A 22986-nucleotide genomic window follows, 5' to 3' on the forward strand; every position below is an offset into this window, starting at 1 on the left:
ACCTTTCTCCAAATCACGCTCATGCATTAACTTATCCTGTAGAACTGGATATATCTCCAAGGACCAACACAAAGTGACCAGTCACACCCTTCCTAGAGAAAAGAGGCTAAAACACACAAATTCAAAAGATATTAAAGGCATCCTTACTAAACTCCCTACAGTGACAGGAAGACATTTAACAAACATTGTAGGTTATATGAAAGCTTATCCTGCCTATGCATCACAAAACATAACAGAACTATGCTTACGCTTAATCTTAGCTCTTAAAGCTGGACATTCTACTTTTTTGTGCCCAAGTTCCCTACAATTATTACATACTGTCAGACTGTCTCCTCAAAAGCTGTTCTGACCTACCAGGCCAACAATCTGACTACTACCCTAAATAAACCTTAACATCACCAGTAAAGGCTTGAGACTCAAACTCAACTGTTTGTATTAGAACATACTTGTCTGCAAGTGCAGCATCTTCTGCAGGAGTTTTGACAACGTACACATCCGACACACATTATTTAGGAAGCAAAGTTGCTCGGCAAAGAATTTCTCCAAAACTTTGAAACTGCACAAGTCATCAAATGTTATACAGTAGCTCAAGAGCTGTCCACCACCAATTTAAACGAGTTACTAGAAGTTCTAAACTTAGCTTTTAAGCCTCCAGCACCAACTCGTATGTCAATTCCCAAAAAAAATGTTCATCTTGAAATGCAATTTTCAGTAACTGCTCTTGACAACAGTGGCCCAAAACTTGCTTGGACTAGGCTTTAAAAAAGTCTTCAACACCCAAAGTAACCAAACTAAAGAGCTTAGACACAAAGACTGAAAGAAAAGTCTTCATGTAGCTGCTTGTAGTGGGTACTTTCGCACTGAAATCCTGCTAGGACTGCAAGGCAACTGGAAAACTGACAACCTGTCCATAGCCAGCGGCATGCCCCAGAGACTACCACTTAAACTATTTTAGCTACAATGCTCCCCCTACAATCCTCACAACGAATTCATATGAATACACGGCAAACCTAACAAATTATGCCAATTTGAATGTGTTGGGTCTCCTTATAGCACTTTCCACAACCTTCTACTGAAGTTACAAAATCCATCCACAAAGGACTTACTTACTTACTAACAAAGGCATTACTCAAAGGCACCAGGCACATTACAAAAGGCAGAAAAAGAGAAAAAAGCAGGAGACACAGGTATGTTACATACCAGAGTAATGTAAAAGTGAATAATCAAAACTTACATAAACATAGATGGGAAACTTTGATAAAGACGAGCGGTGGTTGGATGAGTGGACATGTGCTGCATGGAAAGCTACACAGAAAGGTGTGTGTCGAGAGTAGATCTGCCACACAGGTCTTGCTGTTCTGCTTACATGCATGTGTCTAATACTGCTCATTAACCGGCATCAGGTAAAATGTCTGCAGCCCGACACAGTGAGAGCAGAGCAACACCACACATAACATGTCAATCTACTTTGTAAGCCACTCGACACCTAAACCTTTCTGTATAAGGAAGCAAAAAAGTGCAGATATAGATGATGGGCTGACAGCTGAGTTTGATGGAATGAACATCATTATGACATTTACACTGTGTTCCAAATTATTATTCAAATAGGATTTCAGTTAAATAAACATTTGTTTTTTTGTTTTTCAATGAAACATTTCGCTTGTGTTGTTTCTCCTGTCTGTTTAAAACACTGACATCAATTTCAGACAGGTTTGAGAATTAATTTGGCAGGTGAGCCTAATTAAAGGGAAACTACTTAACGAGGTTGTTCCACATTATTAAGCAAGTCACAGGTTTCATGCAATATGGGGAGGAAGGAAGATCTTTCTGCAGATGAAAAGTGTGAAATATTGCAATGCCTTTCAAAAGGTATGAAACCATGGTATAAAAAGAAGAACCGTGCCTTCCGGAGTAAAATCATTTTTATGCAAGACAATGTACCATCCCATGCTGCAAAAAATACCATTGAGTCCTTGGCTGCTATGGGCATAAAGGGAGAGAAAATCATGGTGTGGCCACCATAATCTCCTGATCTCAACCCTATTGAGAACCTGTGGAGCATCCTTAAAAGGAAGATCTATGAAGGTGGGCGGCAGTATACCTCAAAACAGCCACTCTGGGACTCTACATGGACTCACAGGTTCAATGGATGGGAGAGATGTGAAAGTGATATCCTAGAAGGACACCTATGTTAACATGTAACTTGACCTGTAAAGATGTTTTTGATTGAAATAGCATTTATTTTGAGAAAAAATATCTCCTAATGCAGAAAATACTACAGATTTCCATTTTCAATTCTTTATAACCTACTGAATGCTTTGAAACTCTGTTGTACATAATAATTTGGAACACTGTTTTTTGAGTTATTTAAAAAAAAAAATACTGTCATCATCACCTAAAGTTTTGTTTAATAAAATCCTGATTATAATATAATTGTAGAGGATTAAAAACAATCGTACCAACTGTCATTTGTATTCACTATTTAGGAAAACAACAGCAAATGCAAAATAATTTGGAACACAGTGTAATCTGGTGAAAGGGAGTGAATGATGTACACATTTGCCTGAACTTTTGCTGAGTGGATATAAAATAATTTGGAGGTAGAAATGAGCTCTATCTCTTTCTCTCTCTGGTGTTGGGCAACATTTCCTCCCAACATTCAAAGCCCTTAAAGTAAACTCTTCTGGCTCTATCTTGATGATGCTTTAAGAACAACAAAAGTATATTAAAAAAGAATTTGACTGCATGTGTTGTTTGCGACGCATAGTACAGTAAGTGGAGGTGTTTGGAGAGTAGCACAGCACCGGTTAAGGTTTGGACCATGCTCTCTTCCTTTTGAGAAGGACAAATGTGATCACACTGAGGGTGTGAAACATGCATGAATGCCTAGAACAATTTAAGTATTGGCTTTAATGCAAACTTGATGACGTTTTTTGGGCAGCTTGGTGTTTGCGTGTGTTCAACAGGAAATGTAGCAGCATGGGGACTGAGTTTGCTTGGCTCTTGTGCAGAGCAGGTGGGGCTGACTGGTGGACCGGCAGTGCTTTGATTCCACTGGGGCTATAAAGGCCGTAGGTAGGACAACTCACCACCCCTCACCGGGTCAGTGCTTATAGTGCGCCGCAACACATGTACTCACGGAGGAGTGAAAGCATGTCCTCGCAGCAGGCTAAGTTCTTTCTACAACAGGAATATGTTCGTAGCAATGGTCTATTCTGTTGTTTCCCCTGTGTGACAACTGTGAAACCACAGAGACAGGGCTGTTACCTTGGATTTACACTATTTTAAAACTTTCTGTCTGGTATAATGACTTGGGTTCCTACAAGCCACTCATCAGTGTCTCCAACATCTGTTTACCTGCACACAGTGAGATATACAGCTGCTCCGCTCTACTGTAATTTGTAAAGCAGCTATAAACTCAGTGCAAGCTGGCTCCTCATGCTAAGTATCCGAAAGCACACAGCAGTGACACTATCCTAATTTTCATGAACATTCTGTCAGGAGAGATTACACATCCCTCTTCCTGCTGGGTTTTCTCCCCCAGAGAGAATAGCTTGTAAATATGGAGAGGCTTTGGAAGGTATTACAGAAATGACTTACATTACATGTAAGGATACTCTAGTTTTTATAATGCAAGGTGGAAAGTAGAGCTCAGTAACCTCTAATATTTTACTTGGGCAAAAAATAGAGGTTTTCAATCCCACAGGTGCTTTCTATTTTACGGCCCAAACTTTACGAGTTATGCTAAAATATGAAGGGAGTTCTTAAATGTGACAAAGTCAGGGAAAAAACCTGCTCTCACTGCACACGTCTGAATCCATCAGGGTGAAAATGTTTTTAAAGACTTCTGCAAACAGTGTGCATATTTATGCCTGCAGCTTTCCTTTGCAGGGCGTCTGTCAAGTTGTGTCCGATCTTATTAAGGACGTTTTTAGCAATTTAGCAATGCTCATTAGCACACGGCTACCTTAGCCCACAGGTCATATTCGTAAGCTAACAGTTAACTTCAACTTTATATTTTATTAATTCAGACTAATCATACCCAGTATATAGTAGCAGAGATGATTATTCTTACAAGCTCTGTTCTGGAAATATACTGTACTGTATACTGTACATCTGGGAAAGCAACCCGCCCCCCATTACCCCACCCACCAACATACACACCAACACACACACTGGAGAATAAAAATGGGATGCTTTCCTTGACTCAGCTTACAGTAGTGTGGAAGGAGAGTGTGGCTGTCAGATCAAGGTGGTGTTCTTTAGACAGTTCTTCCAAATCCTGTCTGCCACATGCATACTGATCAGGCTTCTAATTCTTCTGACTGAAAATGATCTTTTTACTGTGTAGTTCACACACTGCAGTGCAGCTTTGTTTTGGCCTGGTGGTGAAAATTGAAGAGTAATACAGTTCAGGCCTGATAATGAGAGACGCTTATAAAGTGAATATTATTTTTTATTTTAGTCAACTTAACAGTGTTTTTGTGTGTCCTGCCGGTAGTTACTTTTTGTTAAGGTAAGGTACACTGCAGGGCCAGCAGCACACTCACTCTGATAAGTTATTTCTGCATTTACTCTTGAAACTGTGTTAAAGGTCTTATAAATTATTTTATGATTGCAATATTTAGAATTCTCGTGAAAGTTGTAGAAAATGGTTTGATTCATGGTTTAATAGTGTCAACCTCCTCTAAAGAGGACGTATCAGGCTCATTTCCAGCTTTTTATTTTTATTCTGAGATTCCACTAGAGCAGCTTTGCATGATTCACAGTTCATTAAAATTCTCCATGCAGCCCCTCAGATAAGCCTCTCTCTGAAACAAACCATTTAACTCCTTTCTCTTAATGCCCCCTTCGCACTTGATTCTGACTGGCCAGCCTTCGGGAAGCCCGTTCAAGGGAAGAGGCAACCATAGATTTATAAACACGACGTGGGACGCCACTGCAGTGCACTTTATTTTCTAATTTTGGAGCATGTCAGGGCATCTTAAACAAAAAACAAGGCTAACTGTGACTGTTTTGAATTTTTGATACATTGTGGTCAATATTGGAAAAAAATGTACTTAAAAAGCAGTTAAACCATCACAATCTTTGGCTGTGCAAGAATTGCAGCTGGGGCCGATGGGAGGAACAATATTTAGCATATTCACTTGGCTGCATACCCCTTAGGTAAAGCCAGAAGCTAGAGACTTTTTTGGGGTAGGTGCCAGGCAAACAATTCTTTTTGGACCGACTTAGCGTAATCTTTGAGACTGGTATCCAGGTCTGAATAATGCATCGATAACAGCAACCTCTGGGTGTGAATGGAGCCAACCAGAAGAGCCAAAATCTGCTGTTCCTGGAGAGACCACTTGTGGCTGGCTCCTTATTTATTTTGAACATTAATGTATAGTATTCCAATTGGAAAATAAAGCATTAAATTAGCTTGCCATGAGCTTAAAAATGACTTAAAAAGGAACTCACAAAAAACAAAAATTGCTATGGCTTATTACTGACCATATAGTAATAAAACACTAGGACTTCTGTCATATCGAGAACAGGTAGTGTAACTATAACACACCAGGGGCCGGTTTCACTAAGATGTTTTAGACTGGTCTATAGTGTTAGGCCAGTGTTTTCCTGCCCCCAGGGCTAACTCAGCTATAAGACCCATGTTACCATGGTAACAATCAGTGACATCTGCTGACCAGTAGCACCAAATTTTGAACGTTTCTGTTCGTCCCTTCAGCGGTTGGATTGACACTGTTTACTGTTGCTGCAATTTTTTTCCATATCCGTTTTTTTGTTGGCTGAATTTTCAGAGTAAAATGCCCACAACAGATAAACATTTTCTGTTGGGGTAAACACCATTTTTTTTTGTTTTGAAGAAAGTCTTAATGTACCCACAATTCAATGCACCATAGTCCTGCTTAAGAAAGTCAAGAACTAAACTGCTTTGTGAAACGGATGAATCTAGACGTCTATCTGAAATCTGACTATTTGTTATCTAAGCCATAGTCAAAGTCTATCTTTGTGAAACCGACCCGGCACATCCCATTATCTGTTTTTTTTGGCCAACAATATAATTTGAACTCCAGTAAAGTGATAAAAGCAGCTGCATACTGGCAAATTTTCACACCCTGTCCTCTTCTCTTTGCCTCTGAAATGAAACTCCTCTGCTCTGTGACTGTTGACTGAATGTTTTGACTAAAATCTGAAATCGTTGATTCGTTAAGAGCCAGCTGCTGTAAGAGGCGGTCAGAATGTGTGACAACTGTAACATTTATGTAAAGTATGTATTAAAATTATAAGCTAGTCCTTTGTAACATAACAATTAAAATGTGTGCTCATAACACACATATAAAAGCATTTTATCCACCTGAGGCTTTATGTCAGCATTTACTGTAATGGTGTACATACAGTTCACAGCTTATTAATAAGAGGTGATAAATTAGTAGAAACATTTAAAGCTGGATTATTAAAGAGCGTGAACTGACTGTCCTTAAGGTACTTAATACTGTCTCTCATTACAACCACTGTGCTTTAGAGCTTAATCCTTAACTGTGCAGCAGCTTTACATAAAAACAGCAGAAGGAGTTGAGACAAGCATCACATTAACTAACACCAACTGATAAATTAGCATTGTTCCATTCTCTAGGCTTCTCTCCAAAGCAGCAAGCGTTAGTGAGAAACTTCTCTTTGATTTCACACCAAGCCCTCAGACAACAACAGCTTTGCAGCAGTCCAACCCATCAGTTTCCATCCCCTCACGGAACCTCGTAACGCACTTCTAACAAGCAGCCGCATGGTGCCTGAGCCATGGAGTCTCTTCATGTGGCTGAGTTTTATTTGCTCTCTCGTAGAATAACAGAGAATTTAAATGAACAATGTTGATGGCTTTTTCACAATTTAACTTGGATTGAGAGCTAACGCAAACTTAAAAGTGTTTAACTTGTGGACAATAAGAGGCCTGTGAGAACGATCAAAACATGACTTCCAAAGTGATTTTCATACCTCTGTGCAGCAAAAAAAATCACTGAGCTCGGTCAATTTCATACATGTCAGTTTACCCTGCCTTTTCACAACAACATTAAACCCTCCACTGCAGTATTGCTGCTTTTGCTGACTCCGTTGTTTTATTGAATATCAAAATCTCCTCCAAAACAGCTCGAGTTATGGAAGTCACAGGACTGAGACAGCAGATCTGTAGTGCTCAGCTGTATTTAAACACTTCTACGTCTTATAGCTGGAAATGATTGACCTGACATGAATTTATATAGTCCACAGATATGTATTGTTAGCTTTCTTTTCTTTATGCATATTTTATATTAATTTCATTATGATTTAATCTTTTCCATGACATATTTTGCAAAAAAGTGCAGCCTACAGTATTCTCTGCTCAACTCCCTGCAGATTAAGGCTATTTCATTAGCAGAAACATCACATAGAATGAATCTGAGCCATGCAGATACCCACATCTTCATCCTGCATGCATTGCCTTTGAGCAATATATTCATCATAGCACATTCACTTTCAGTTGTGCTGGACTTCAGACAAAACCCTCCACATTTGCCTTGTTTTTAACATCGACTCTGAGTGCTGCAGCGGCAAACTGAGCCCTGCCTCTGTCAAAGGCATTTTCATGCTCTGAACTTCCTATTTTCAGCTCGCTGAAACGATGATACAAGATGCATCCTTTCCCCGATGGAGAATAGAGCTGTTCAAACTGAATGAGAAGAGAGAATAAAAGATGGAGCTAGCACGCAATGCTACTCAGAGATACAGCAGAAACTAATGAGAGCATTAGACACAATCTATTTACTTTACACAGGAGGAAAAACACAACAGGCTGTGCGAGAGCTTGAGGAGATGGTGCTGGAAAGAGTTTGTTGTCATTTTAGAGTAGAAGCTAAAATGAGTTATTTGTATGCCTGAAGAAATGAGGTGGTTTTCTAAGCCACAAAACACATGGCACATATGCATTATGGCCGTCCTTTCCCTCTAATGTCTACTTTTTGCAGTTCACGGATTGCAATGTCAGTCTGCCTGTAAGTCGGTCAGGGATATATCCCACTTCGGTTGTGACTGAATGATATTTCAACATTTACGCCTAAGCTTTACAGAGCATCAATTCTACAGAGTTTGGTGATTCCCTGAATTTGTCTCACCACGAGGTTGATAGTTTCACATTTTCAAACTACTGGATGGGTAGTCATGAAATGTGGTAAAGAAGTTCATGGTTCCCAGGGGAAAAAAACTTAAGGACTGGAGTGATTTTCTGACTTTTCTGTCAGTCAACTTAAGTTTTTTATTCATCCAATTAAACAAAGGTTCCCTGCTTGTTTTTTCACCAATAAAAACTGCAACAAAAGTTCCAAGAGTGTGACTCCTGTTGACTTTCGACAGGTCAGAATTTGTCCAATGCTTTGGCTAGGGATTAAATACCTTCTAAACTAATGACATTTACATCAGCCTAAACTGTACTCAATGCTAATTAGCATTTAGCTCGAAGCACTGCTGTACCTCAGTGAATCTCACTGTCTTAAGAATCTTAAACCGGTTATAGTTGAACTTTTAGTTGCCTGAACATAACTCCGTATGAATGCTAATGTTGTTCCTTGACCAAGTATAAGCAACTCTTTGCCAACAAGATAACCATATGATGATTTGCCAATGCTGTCTTCACAACCTATTTTCGGCCAACGCCAATCGACCTCAATGCAAATTTTCCCCAAAGGCCAAAGTTTGTCACAAGATACACACTGTACAGATGTTAGATGTAAGCTTGGTCATGGCCCGATCTCAAAATAAACCAGAACTTGCGTTAGTTTTTCTGTAGCATCCTTCCATTTTTGTACTGTCTAGTTTATCAAGAAGATTCATAAATCCAAGGATCGCAAATTTAGAGTTGCTACGACTGAAGCTTATAAAGCAACGACATCCAAGGTTTTATCTTTCCTCTTTCCTGGACTGTTCGAGCTGAGACTGATGAAGGCAGATTCAGGAAGTGGATGAGACTAGAGTCAGGTGGCTTTTGCTGCAGGTGAAGACTGGATGTATGTATCTACACTCTTAGAACTCTCCATACACATTAAACAGGGAGCCACGGCTGATGTTATTAAAGAGACTTTATTGTACAGTGACTATAATAGTGTACCTGACAATTATGGAATACCAGATCTGATATAAGAATGTCATGAATGTGAGCTGTCATGAATGTTGGACGATGTGGAGTGTGACTATAGACTGCTGTGATTCAGCTACAGTACAACACAGTGACCACCACGTTTGCTACAGGAAAAAGTTAGCTCCACATCGGAGAGGCGGTCACCATGGTTCAGCACTGTTTACTCTCAAATATTATCAATATCCTCCCGGTAGCTTCATTAATGGATCTCCTTGAATTTACTGCTCATAATTGTGTTTCTTTTGCGCTGTCAATTTCACAGTCAGCACTCTGAAGGGACTTTCAATTAGTGTGAGCTCGACATTAAAACAGAGTCCGCTTTATTTATCCCTTCCTTTAGATGATAATATTTCATGTAATGTCGATTTTATGTGCAGCAATTAAAGTTTCTGTCCACTGAAGCAGCACGGAGGAACTGGAAACTAATGAGATTGGCACAAAGTCATCTGTGTTGTAGAAGCTGAGCCTCTGGGTCTTCTCATGTGAATAAGAAAAGCTATGGGTCAAGAAGATACAACATCTTTAAATGGATAATAAAAGCTCCCTTACAGCAACTGTGTGAGTAACTATATGCTTATACTGTATATGTTACATAATGCACAAAATGATTATAGCATTACATGATTGTAATACTTTAAGGTTTTGCTTGTAGAAAATCATTTTAGTTATAATTGGTCCAGTCAGTGTGTCATTTTTAGTGCATTCATGTCTGCATCCCAAGTGATCCATTGACCTGCGAGCAGGTGCTTTGTCTGAGGTTTATAATAAACGTACCTCTCAGATCTGTGGGTGAGTAAGTGTGTGTCTGTTTCTGCATGTATTAGAGGGAGCGCATCAGAATGAGCATGCATGATGGAGAGCTTGGTGTTGGTCTCTCGGCTGTTTTTGGCCCATGCGCGGCTCGAACAGGAATCTCCCTGAGGTGAAGCGTGTGTGTGTAGATGAAGCGGCATGGTCTTCCCGTCTTCTGACACCGGAGCGGGCGGGAGTGGAAAACAGACATTGCGGGAGTGGGCGGTAATGGTCAGAAATCCAAAAGGAGCGGGCGGGAGTGGGATTAAGAAAACTGTCCCACGCAGGACTCTAGAACACACCAGTCGTAGTGCTGTCCTCTGACGATGATTAAGCTTTGTATTGATCTCTATAAACAGACATCAACATATAAGTCAGCTCACAATCAGCTCTTAGACATCTTCACTCATCTTCAACTCCGTCATAGCTTGTGAAGTTGCTAGCTGGATTGTAAATAATGGCATCTCAGGATAAAGGAATTCTGGGCATACGAAAGGAAGTCTTTTATTCCTAACCACTGGCTACACTGGAAGTCCTGAGTTGGCTGTTGCTCCAGGAGGCTATGTTATAGTCAGAAGATGGTAACAGCAGAAATAAACGTTTGCAGCCTTACAATATTTCATCCCTTCATGTAAACTGCATGACGGATTGTTGTTAATGCAACTCACCCATTTTAATCGTAATCAAGGACTTTGCCACTTTGATTGACAGCTAGGTATGGTGGCTGACAAGGGCAAACCCCTACATCTGCCTACAATATTTCAATTAGGAGAAACAGGCTGCAACTTCAGAAAGGATGACAATTAAAAACACAAAATTAAAAAACCAATAGAGAAAAATGCAGCAGAATGGCAAAACAAATAAGTTTGTCACGGTCTGTCTCCATCCTTCCTCCTCACCAGTCACATTCTCACATCCTAAGGTCCTTAGCCATTCTCCACCTCTCCACCAGATGCCCTCACTTTCAGTTCTTTCTCCATGTACACACCTGTTCTGTTCTAATCAGCCTGCTGTGTCCTGACTTTCCCTCCCACCTGCTCACCTGTCTCCACTGAACTCATCAGCTTCACTCCAAATGTACCAGACCATTCCCTTTGTTTACTCGCCAGTTCCTTCCTGTTACTATGCGTCGTTTTTCTGGTTTTGTGTGTTTTTCATTTTGCATCTTTTATGTGTTTGCAGCACATTTACCTTAAATGGTTTGTATTTTTGCAGCATGCTTTATCATTTTCAGAATACTTCCACTGTTGAATTTGTTTTGGACTTTGGTCGGGGTTTTGAGATTGGCTGTGTTTCTGATTTTCTTCTCCCTAATGGAAATATTTTGGGCCGTTGTAACTCGTTGACCTTGTCAACCATCGTAGGTAGGCACCACTAGCTGTCTGCTCGGCTTCCCTAAGCTATTCGAGCCACTGATCTTGACGCCCCGGCTCTTGGTGCCTCTTGGAATTTTTTTCAAGCAAATATCGGACATATGGCTTGCTGCATGCAAGCAGCTTGAGAAGACTGATTGTTTTTGTTCTCTCCCACCCAAGATGTGTGTAAGTGAATAACATGGTAACCCTGCTTCTCTTTCTAATTAGAACATTTTGGCTTGGAATTTTTTAGCTCCCAAAAGCATCAGTATATAAACTTTACACAGCACACACAGTTATAAGGTTAAAAGGAAAAACTGAGGAAAAACAGGAAATAAGGGGAAAGCAGAGAGGGGATGACATGCAGCAAAGGGGGAGGGTTGGAATTGAAACAGCACTCTTAGGCTCAAGCCCCAGGGCACAAGGTCGCATTTGTGCCCCAATATAGGAATATTTAAGAAATTTATATCCCCTGACTTTAATACAACACAGACAGTAACAGTTGGTTGGCGGTGTAGGTATACACCCTCCCTGGACCTGCTTTCTTTATACATTCTTTTAGCTGTATTTTTAATTAGGACATATAGAACGTGCTCTTACCACCTCATGTTGTGATTCACCACCCTAACACCAACACTCTCCTGCATCAGACTGAAAATGACAGAAAGGTACAGGGGTTTTGACAGCAGAAACATTTTTTTTGCCTAAAATTAGAAACTGTGGTTATATCCATAGTAAATAGGAAAAGACACACATGTTCCATTGGAGTGTATGGATTCACATTGTAATGCACATATGCTTTTATGCATTCAGGCATGCACTCATGTCTTTACTTACACACACACTCCCTCAGGGATGGATTGTCTGTAATGATTTTATCAAAACAGGCTTGCATTTGTTCACACACACACACACACACACACACACACACACACACTCTGTAGGGAAAGCACTTATGAGTTGTATTACCTGAAGAGTAATATACTGCAGAAATAGGCTGTCCGGGTCACGCTGAAGCACCCTCAGGCAGCCATATGGAGGTCAAAAATGGCTATACAGCTATATTTCTAAAAACACAATTTGGTGTCTCAGTTGTTTCTGAGATTTTTTTTTTCTACAGAGAAACTCTCATTACAACACAAACCTATTAATCAGTTGCTTTTTACCTATTTATGTGCTAAATATGCTGGAACTGCAATCATAATTGCATGCTTTAGATTGTAGCTGAATGTTACTGTATGATCCTACCATATAGATTGTTGAATAAGGCCGTAAATCATAAAATTTGTATAAGTATATTAGCTATAAGTATATTAGTCAGTATATTCGCTCACACTCTTCTAATGAGACCTCTGTATTTTGGAGAAATGAATGTGTTTGATGATAAATTAATATCAGTTTGGTCTTGCTGTGTTCAGTTGATCGAGTGGTCCAGGCCATGCCTGCTTGGGGAGGTTGAAGTGGGATGTGGCATTAAGCCTCGACCAAAAGAGAAGAATTGTGACTGTGATATCTATCCTGCTGCCTGCTGCTTTGTAGTCTAACTTATAGATCAAAGGAGGCTTGCACGTTTTTAAAAGATATTTTTAAAATGTATCAGATGTGTATATGCACAATGATTAAAATAAAATGATTTTTTTAATGCAGTAAATTAAACCTTTCCCAGAGTCAGCCAAGTCAGAGCCACAATTAGCTTCTACTATTCGAGCACAAGTAGCAGCGTCAGCTTATCAACAATCTTGAATCTGTTTAATAATTGATGCACAAAACTACAGCATCTCATATTCACAATGCCTTCATGACTTGCAGGTGTAACAGACAAAATGCTGATTTTTTTAAATCTACTTTTTTTTTTTTACCTGCATAAAGATCATAGTAAGATGATTTGGCTAGCATACTGTGCTGTGGTCTTTAGCTATTTGTTCTAAAACATTTTTTTCTTTAAAACTGAGGTTGAAAATTAATGCTGTTGGTGCTATCAGGATTAAAAAGACTATTCAAAACAGATACAGTCATAGGTATATAATTTTTGCCAAAAGAAACTACTAGCAGCCACTGACTCAATATAATACACATGCACAATATTTCTGTCAACATCCTGTGTTCTCAAATCTCCTTCAGAAGCTGATGTAAGACATAGCCATGGCTTGCCTTACAAATCTGTGAAAGCACAATATGGGCCTGGTGTTGTCGCTGAATGTGATTGGCCATAGAGACAGCGAGTAATGCACCATTCTCTGAAAACCAGGCCCACTGGAGGGGAAAACAGTCTGAGCAACAGAATGTAACCAGGGGTTAACTAGCTAACCAAATACCTGTAGCTAGCTGAGAGTATTATTTGTCAGCATGACAAAAGATTATTCTATCACCCTAAGTTCACCACAGAGGAAAAGGTATATTGACATGCTAAATATAGTCGCTCTGTCTGTTTAGTCTTCTTGTATGTTGTGTGTTTTGGTTCAGATGTGAAAGTGATAAGAAAGCACCTTCTTACAATACAGAATCAATGAAGAGCAATGAATTGTTTTCCCACCATGTAATGGGCGGGACTTAATTGTGCTCCTCTATAGAGGATCAAAGGATCAAAGTGTGACTGTGTAAGAGTGATGGCACAGGATTACAAAAAGGAACAGGAAGTGGAAGAAATTGAAGAATCCTCAGGGTCTGAAAAGTGAAGCCAATTAGGACGTGCCTTAAACCTGCATTATTACCAATTGCCAGCAGGGGTAGGATACACCACACTGGCTGAGACAATTTTAGACAAGTGGAAAAACAAGTGAGAGAAGTGGAGAACTGTCTTGTGGAGGACTTTCTAAAACTCACTTTGCAGCTGAAGAAGCTACTGCAATGTTTTTCTTCATTCGATGAAGAGCGCAGCAACATGAGTCAGATACAGAGCCTTGCTTTGAATGAATGACAGCACAAAGAGTGTTATTGTGATTATTTTCTAAAGGAATGATTAGGGTCCCTGGCCTTGAAAAAAAATATATGAGGTAGATTGCAAAGCTATCCAATCCCCTGATTCTTAAGAGATTTGCTGTGTGAGAGGCTGACGCAGACACCAACAAGCAGTGCTGTGCACTGAACGGGGATTAGAGGGAAGCTTAGGAGACAAGGTTGGTAATTATTACAGCAGTGCCAGAGCTGACATGCTTCTGCCCGTAGCACAGTGTTAAGGAAGCACCCCGGGACACAACGATTCCTCGATACAAGACACGAACCGCAGGCCCATTGAGACACAGTGTGGAAAAGGAGTCTGTCAGTCATGAATAATTAATTCAATTGTGTATGCGCCCACTTTTAAAAACCCTATGCCACCATCTATATTCTGATTTCCCTCCACCATGCTGCTGATTGATGCAACTTTCCATCTCTTAATTTATTTCCTCTCTTCTGTTGTTCTTCCTCTTTGCTCCCCTCGTTGTAGACCTCTCAGCTCTACGCTTCTCTTCTGGCCCTGTAAAGGTTGAAACAGCAAACCTAACATACAGCATTGCAAGTTTAATTAGTGTGGTAAAACTCCCCTGAGATGGTATATGCAAACCTTTATGTCAACGTTTCCAAAGAGCCTTTTCCCCTTCCAGTCAAATGTAAAAGGACATTATTCTTGTGAGGTGCAGTAATGAGGCAATGTGATGATGTTGCAGAATGTCTTCTTACCCAGTGAGTTTCTGAGAAGCTTTTCCAATAATACATGAAATCGCCACTGAATGCAGTTGTCCTGCACACCTTCTGTACACAACAATCAGCTAACATGAAGTTGCGATGCTAGCATCGTCAGAGGCACTTGATGTTAATGGGCAGGCAATAAGAATAATTAGCATCTCTTCATTTTCCTCTTATTGTTTGCAGAGCTAGTTTTAGTTTAAGCAGTGTCTGATGCCTCTATATTAAAGTTGCGGGAGCACACTTCCCAGATATTCAGACAGTGTTGCATGCGTGACGTCCATGGTTGGCTACGGTTGTAACTCTTGATTACATTGCCTTCATCTGAACGTCAAATTTGTTTCTTTTTCTTTGGATTTTATTGTTGAAGTTGTATCTGTAGTCATCGATCATTTCTTTGTTTGTTCAGTTATAGTAGATTACTGGTGACTCGCAACACTTGCAGAGACCGGGAAAAGCAGCCGCTTAGATGGGTGATGGAAAATGCGTCACTAACTGGGTGCCACTTGTGATTTTCTCCATGAATGTCACCACAGACACCCAGTCCGTAATACTGCAAATGCAAAGGCTTCCGTCAGTGGGCCGGAGGCTCAATCCCCATTGTGTTACCTCATTCGGTGATAAGTAGTGACTTAACAGACAATTATTTAAATGAAAATCTTCGAGATTATTACTTCAAATGGCTTCTTTTAGAATCAAACCTTTGCATCGCCAAACCTTCACATGTGCACTCTTTTTGTGAGCATTTGAATTGAAAACAAAATGTGTATAAAATGAGCAAAAGCACATTAAAGCCTTTTCATATGAGACAAGATTTAAAATTTTGTTTATGTGCACACTTATGTTTGATTTGTGTTTTAGTCCCACCTCTGACATGGACTCTTTCTGACATCTGATAAGGGTGTTAAGGGTCGATCACCTCTAATTCCATGAATGACATGTTTTTGTCTAATTCTAAATAAATTATGAAGCGACACAACAAGCAGATATTAAATAGAGAATACAGTGATGAGGGTTCATACCTCCCCAATAAGCTGAAATCTTGTGTGATAAATATGTTATGAGATAACAGAAAATGGCATTGAAGGGCCAGTTCACCGATTTTCTACCTCAGTTTTATCATGCTATTATGGGGAGCTAAAGCCATTATGGTAATGGACCCAGGGAAACCTCCACCAGATGACCCGTTATACGTAGCCAGGGAGCTTGCTGAACTACACTTCCTCAATCTGAGACGCCCACCTCCGATGTCTGCAGTGTTTAGTTGAAAAAATCACATACCATAAAATGTAATCATTTGTTCCATGAGGTGCCTTGAAAAGCTGCCTGCTCTCCCGTTTTCCCTCCCAGACATTCCACATTTCTAACTGAGTCATGTCTCGTTCAGGTTTCAGGTTTGAAATGTAGACTGCAGACGATCCGCCGGTATATTCTCGTCGTATTTCGGATTCAGTACCGCTCTGACCCATTGCCTGCAGCGAAAACGGTAGTATTTCACTCCAGCGTCTCTCGCTGGGCCGTTACTTTCAGAGGGAGGGGCGCAATGCACGCTGGGTGTTGAATGTAGAATGGGCGAAACCACGACCTGTTTGTACCACTTTCTCCACAGCTATGGCGCCAATTTCAAATATTATTGCTATTATTGCTTATCAATTACAGAGAACACCAGCTTTGACTGACAGTGGCTTTTTCCACGGCCAAATTTTTCCTTTAACATTTAGAGTGACCCTGTGTTTCCAAAATGTGAAATCAATCTTTCAAAAAGTCATTTAATAAAGGTAATAAACCTTACTGCTGTCAGACATCACTATCAGATTACAGAGCCCAGTTGAACCTGTTACATTAAACATCCTGGTGGGATTACTGAAAGTTAAAGTTTAACTATAGCCCATGAATGATTTAAAAGCCCCATTACTTGACCCTGGATAGCTTTAAGTATTGCCAATAGTATAAGCTTACAAGTCAAACAGAAGTGATATGCAGGAGTCCGAAAATAACTTGTTTTCCTCTCATCCTTATGTTTTCTTCCAGCCCAGATTCCTTCCAGCCTTCACTTTCAGTATAGCAACTGTCTTCACTGGAAGAGATAGTGGTATTGGCACACATTTGAGCGTCCTCTTCACACTGGTCTCTGTTAAGATTACACAGTTGTCACCATGCCCATCTCTGTTGACCTTATCTTCTCCTTTCCGCTGAAGGCAAAGTGCTATTACAGTTTCTTAGGCAATCCGGGGAGATCAGCAGGGATGAAAGAAATGAATATCAAAGATATTTATTTCCCCATAGGTGTAGTTTGTTCATCTGAGGCTGAGATCCAACCAATCCCCCGGGCAGAGGGAAAGCCTGAACGACAGAGAGAGGTAGAGATGGTATTTTAGATGGCTGAGATAAATCCTGTCGAAACAGAATTACTAGTTTGTCCCAAACACTTAAGAACAGAGTATGCTTGGGGGGGATTGACACAATGCAGCACAATGGGAAAATGCTAAGTTCAGATTTCATCAATGACATTTCTTGCTAACCCTTAACCCCAAAACCCCCTATCCTATTAGAACAGTTTGTGGTAGATTAATGAACATAACAAACACAAAACATAAATCCTTCCATATGTAAGTGTATTACAGGTGTGCTCTACTCACAAAAACATGGTTTTCACAAAGGAGCTTTGGCCACATTAAACAGGCTGACGTTCATCATCGCAGACGTGTGTCATTTTTTACTGGCCACAGCTGCACTACCAAGCAGGTATAAGGATAGATATACAGTTGACAGGAGTGAATTAATGAACAAAAGTCAAATATCCAACCTTAAACTAACTTCGTAACCCAGTCTTGCAGCATTTTTCTTTTTTTTTTCTCCACAAACTTCTGATTAGTTTCTGCATCTATGTCATATTTTTTTACATCTGCGTGAAACCTCTAACCATTACACTTGGTCCACCAAAGAGGGTAAGAGGAGCGACTGGAACAGACTCGCTCTTCAACTCACTTGTGTTTGAAGTGGCATCTTGCATTCTGTGGCCTTTCTGAGAGTCAGGCAGAGTCAGCGATGATTCCTTGTTCACACACTGTCCCACGTGTGTGCTTTAATTGGCTGAGGGCTATACACAACCTTCCAAACATCAAATTAATGGAAGAAAGTGGAAAACGTTTCTAGCCAATAATATTACATTTGTATTTATTTTGAGTGTTTGCCAGCTGTGGGTGCACGGTGGTGCAGTGGTTAGCACTGTTGCCTCACAGCTAGAAGGTTCCTAGTTTGAACCCTGGTGCGGCCTGTCTGTGTGGAGCTTGCATGTTCCTGCACATGTGTGAGTTCCCTCCAGGTACTCCAGCTCCAGCAGTCCAAAGACATGCTTATTAGGTTCATTGGTGACTCTAAAATTCTGTCCGTCTCTATAGCCGCTTTCCCACTAGTCAAAAACCCCGCTAACACCTGACTTTTTTGTTTAGTGGGAAAGGCTACAATGAGCATTCAGACCCGGGTCAAATGACTCTGCAGTAGACCCGGGTAATCATCGCCTCGGCTCGGATTGGCATTGATGGGAAGTTGGGAACACAGAACCCGGGTTTTACACACTGATCTCATACCCCTTTCTGGAGCGATGCTATGCTCTGTCGGTAACTTCTGTGACTCCTTGTCATCTCAGCCACAAATTCCGCCCGTCTCCATCCAAGCAGCGCTCGAACATCGTTCCACATCTTCACTGTTTACTAATCCTGTTTCAGGCGTGTTTGTGACGTCTTAAAGCAGGTCTTCCTGGGTCTGAAAAACCTGTCAACGCGCTAATTTCGGTGGGAAAGGAGTATATGCGTCCAGGTGGAACCCCGCCTCTTGCCCAATGACAGCTGGGATAGGCTCCCCCCCACTCACTCCTCTGTAAGCTCTTAAGTAAGATATCTGGATCTTAGCCAGTTTAGCTTAGCTGCGAAATGTTCCACTGTGTTCATGTGGTCATTAGTTGTTAGCGGGTCTGTGCACTGTTAGGTTCTGTAATGTACAGTTAGTTTTAAGAGCTTTTTCTCACTAAAACTAGATATCTTTAATTAGTTTTGACCTCCTTTTTCAAAGGAAAAACAACAACAGATATTTCCCCTTCCCTCACCAAGTTTTTAATGAGCCTGAACCTTATAGCAGTTATGTGAGGCTGGTGTTTAAGAATGTCATTCTTCCTGGATTGTAAAACATGTTGGCATGGCACAAATCCAGAAGAGACATAATGTTGCATCAGAGAGGTATTCAGCTAAGCAAATTAGTATTTAGTTTGATGTCTTCATTTAGGCAGCACTTAGGATAAGAATCGTGTAGTGAAAACTGATCATCCATCAAACCTGATATGTAATTAATGCAGCATATTTTATTAGATCGTATATTTTATCTTGCTCAGGGGACTGTGGTCTGTGTAAAATATAGTTTGTACATAACTGTTGAGAGTCAGCACTGCTTAGTTTTGCTTCAGTAAATCTGTAATGGCCTACAGTCAGCACAAGTGTGATGCATGGGGTCTGATCTTTACTGTGCATCCTCATTAAGATGCTGCTGAGCCAGAGGGAGAGTGTGAGGGAGGGGTGAGAGAAGGACAGAGATGAAAACAAAACAGCAAATGAAAGATTTCCGAAAACAAGTAAAAACTTCCCAGTCTCTGAGGAATTTCAATGTGCGATTAGCGTAAAAAGTTGCTCTCTCACGTACTTGTAGGCTTACCATACCAAACAGAAACCAGCCCTTTTGCCCAACAATATACTGTAGCAGCAGGTGCAATGATCCCTTTTACTGCAGCGTTTAAAAGTCTTGACACAGTGCACATAAGCTCTGAATTCAGCCTTATCCTAAACGTTGTACAGACACAAGAGCTAGTTGTTCATGGATTTCACAAGGTGCAAGAAAAATCTAATTTACTCATCTGCTCCCCAGTTAGAGGAGGCGCTGCTCCTCTAATAAGCCTGAGATCTTCACCACTATCCATCTTCTGTCTCGTACATCTTTACTGCAGAAAATCCAACCTGGGAAATGTAGGTCTCACACTGGGCCATAAAGCATCACGAGCCATTGATTGGTGCTCCAGCGGGGCAGATAACAGTCAGAATATGTGGGGATAATGCCTGAATGTTGCTGATGGTGGTCAGTCTAAATGGGCCCATTATGCAGCCTCTGTTATATGATATAAACAGCATCCTGCTCTTTCCACTTGAGCTGCTTCACAAAATCTCCATCCATTACAGTAAGTTGGATTTTTTGAAATGGGCGAGGCTGACTGAGACTCTTTGGGAAACGACATTTATATTTGCTGGAATAATCTGGACTTGTGTTAGACTGTTACATGATGAACCTTTTAATAAAGGCTCCACTGACTGGGCAAGGAAAGTGTTTCCAAAACCACAAAGGCTCTGCTTATTAGCTGCTGACTAGTTTGCATTATCTTCAGAATTGTTTTCACTCTTCACTTGCAGATCATAAATGTCCTCCTGACATGTTTCCCAATGCCTTTTTTCTGTCATATTTACTCAGAATTACCTTTTAAGCCACTGGCCCTGCACAGCTCTCCTTTCTTCTTTTGCAGCAGAACTTCACTGAGCCAGAGCATTTACCACAGAGAGACATGTAGAGTATATTGAGATTGAGAGATAGGGAGCCAGGAAAGGTCAGCAGCTCGCGCTGACTACACAGTATAGCTTATAAACTCGGGCCTCAGATGAGAAAAGGAAGTTCAGAGGGAGCACAGTTTTCTCTCGGCAATTTGAGACATCTCTCAAATTAGATTACGAGTCAGTTCGCGGAGCTACAGCAAACAGATTGCCCTTCTTACGCATATCGCTATACGCCTCATGCTGGCTGCGCTCATTTACATGTGGATATCCATCACCCCGACCGTCGGCGCAGATGGATCTAGTGTGGCTAGGAAAATAAATATTTCCTACCTTTTAGTCATCTGGAGAAATTTTTTGCCGTGCAGTCATTTTACTGCACTTCCCTGATTTACAGTCAAGCAGCTTCATTTACAGAATAATCACAGCAGCTCAGAACAGTCATTGAGGATGCCGTGTTGTTCTGTTGGCCCCTTTGCAGCATTACTTGAGAAAAAGTGATGTAATATTTGTTCAAAGGCACATCAGTGTTTGTTGTTGGGAGAAGTAACCACTGCAGGTTTCTTAAACCTGTCTAAATTTGAACCAGACAAAACGTCTAATCACAAAGTTGTTACTTTTTTCTTGCTTTTACAAGATAGTTCTTTTACAAACTATTTTCACACATTAGGAAGCCAGGAGTGGCAACAGCTTTAAGTAGTCAAATCAAGTTTTTGTTGAGTGTTGAATCTCATGATGTTAAAGGAGAAATTTTACCCACTGTCAGTCAAAGCTGGTGTTGGTGCCATAGCTGTGGCGATAGCTGTACAAATGGCTCGTGGTTTCGCCAATTCTACATTCCTACAACACTCAGCGTGCACTGCGCCCCTCCCTCTGAAAGGAACAGCCCAGCGAGAGAAGATGGAGGGAAATACAACTGTTTCGCTGAAGGCAATGGCTCAGTGAAATACGACGAGAATATAGCGGTGGATCATCGAAAAAAAACAGGACTTTTTAAACGAGACTTGACATCGGAAGTGTAGTTCAGCAAGCTCCCTGGCCTCCGCTAGATGATACGTTTTACATAGTCGGCCAGAGGTTTTCCAGGGCCCATTGGAGAAGCGGATAGCATCCTCCAAAGGCACAGAGCGAAATTGCATTTTTTCTACCATAATGGCATTAGCTCCCCTTCATAGCATGATAGGACTGAGGTTGAAAATCAGTGAACTGGCCCTTTAACAGTTGGACTGCATAAAGATGCTCTTATCAAGAGAGATGAAAAAATGTATAGATCACGATATGTATTGGTTGGAAGTGCAAGGCCAGGAATTTTAAATAAATATGATGAAGTGCGTGGTCATGACCAGTTTACCTTTGTTCATTAAATTTCCAGGAAGTGTTCTGCATCACCCTAAACATGAGAAAATGTTATATATCTTCTATATGTATATCAAACTAATCATACGTTCTATAGTAACTGTCACATGTTTGGGATCAGAATTAAATCCCTTAATGAAGTCTATGATGTATATAGATGTGTCCAATACACTGGCATCTATTGAAGTACAGAAATGCCAAAGACATGGAAGTATGAGGAAGTAGAGGAAGTATGATCTGATTGGATTCTATTGTCTGTTTTGGGGAAGTTCTCTTCATTGTATTAGTTCAAAGAATGGTTTCACTTTCAGAGAAGTGCTTTTATTCTTCCTGATGCTCAATGATACTCACACTGCTCACTGCCTCTTTTTCACTGTAACAATATTAGCACCTATAAGGCTAATACAACATCAAAAGTGCTACATAACCCTATGCAACAGTGAATTGTTTTCTCGGATGGGAGCAATGACTACCTGGAGTCACCGCTGGTTGCCTAGCAACTGCACAGGTTGGCTGTCAGTCCCACTCTTTGTCTGTTTCACGCTGTCAACCAGATCGCTTGATTGATTCTATCCTGAATCAGAAGATGGGAGGTGTGGGTGCAGAATCTGTGCAGGAGGTCATGTTATATCACAATCATTCCTGTACTCTGTCATCTGTAAGATAAATTAGAATGCAATGGCGAAGCATTTGGTTACATTACATAAGCAGGAAGCTATTGAAAACCTCACATTTTGATAAAAAGAAATGATATGCCATTCAACAGAAAGGCTGTGAAGCAAGTGCCATTGTAACATGTAACATCACCTCTCCTCAACATTGACACACATTGTGTCTCTTAGCTGCTGCAGTTACATTTTTGACAAGGTGCACGTTGAATGTTGAATTAACTTCTGAGCCCATGGACAGCCTCTGTAGCTACACTGTTACTCCTTAAAGCACAGATAAAATACAGCTTTAGATACAATGCCACCATAACATAGTTTGTTCACCAGAGAGCTTACACATTTATGTTTTTCAACTGTAAAGTCGGCTTCATACATACAGTGGTCACAACAATCAATTTATT

General features: G+C 40.6%; 1 protein-coding gene across 1 annotated transcript in view; it reads left to right on the forward strand.

The window, feature by feature from the left end:
• Positions 1 to 22986, forward strand: part of LOC138606620 (caM kinase-like vesicle-associated protein) — a 40638-nt gene that overhangs the window by 9294 nt on the left and 8358 nt on the right. The window lies entirely within an intron of this gene.

Source organism: Semicossyphus pulcher, unplaced genomic scaffold (assembly GCF_022749685.1).
Source record: "Semicossyphus pulcher isolate SPU_LCO1_2020_fin unplaced genomic scaffold, fSemPul1.0.p SCAF_3, whole genome shotgun sequence".
NCBI classification, from domain to species: domain Eukaryota; kingdom Metazoa; phylum Chordata; class Actinopteri; order Labriformes; family Labridae; genus Semicossyphus; species Semicossyphus pulcher.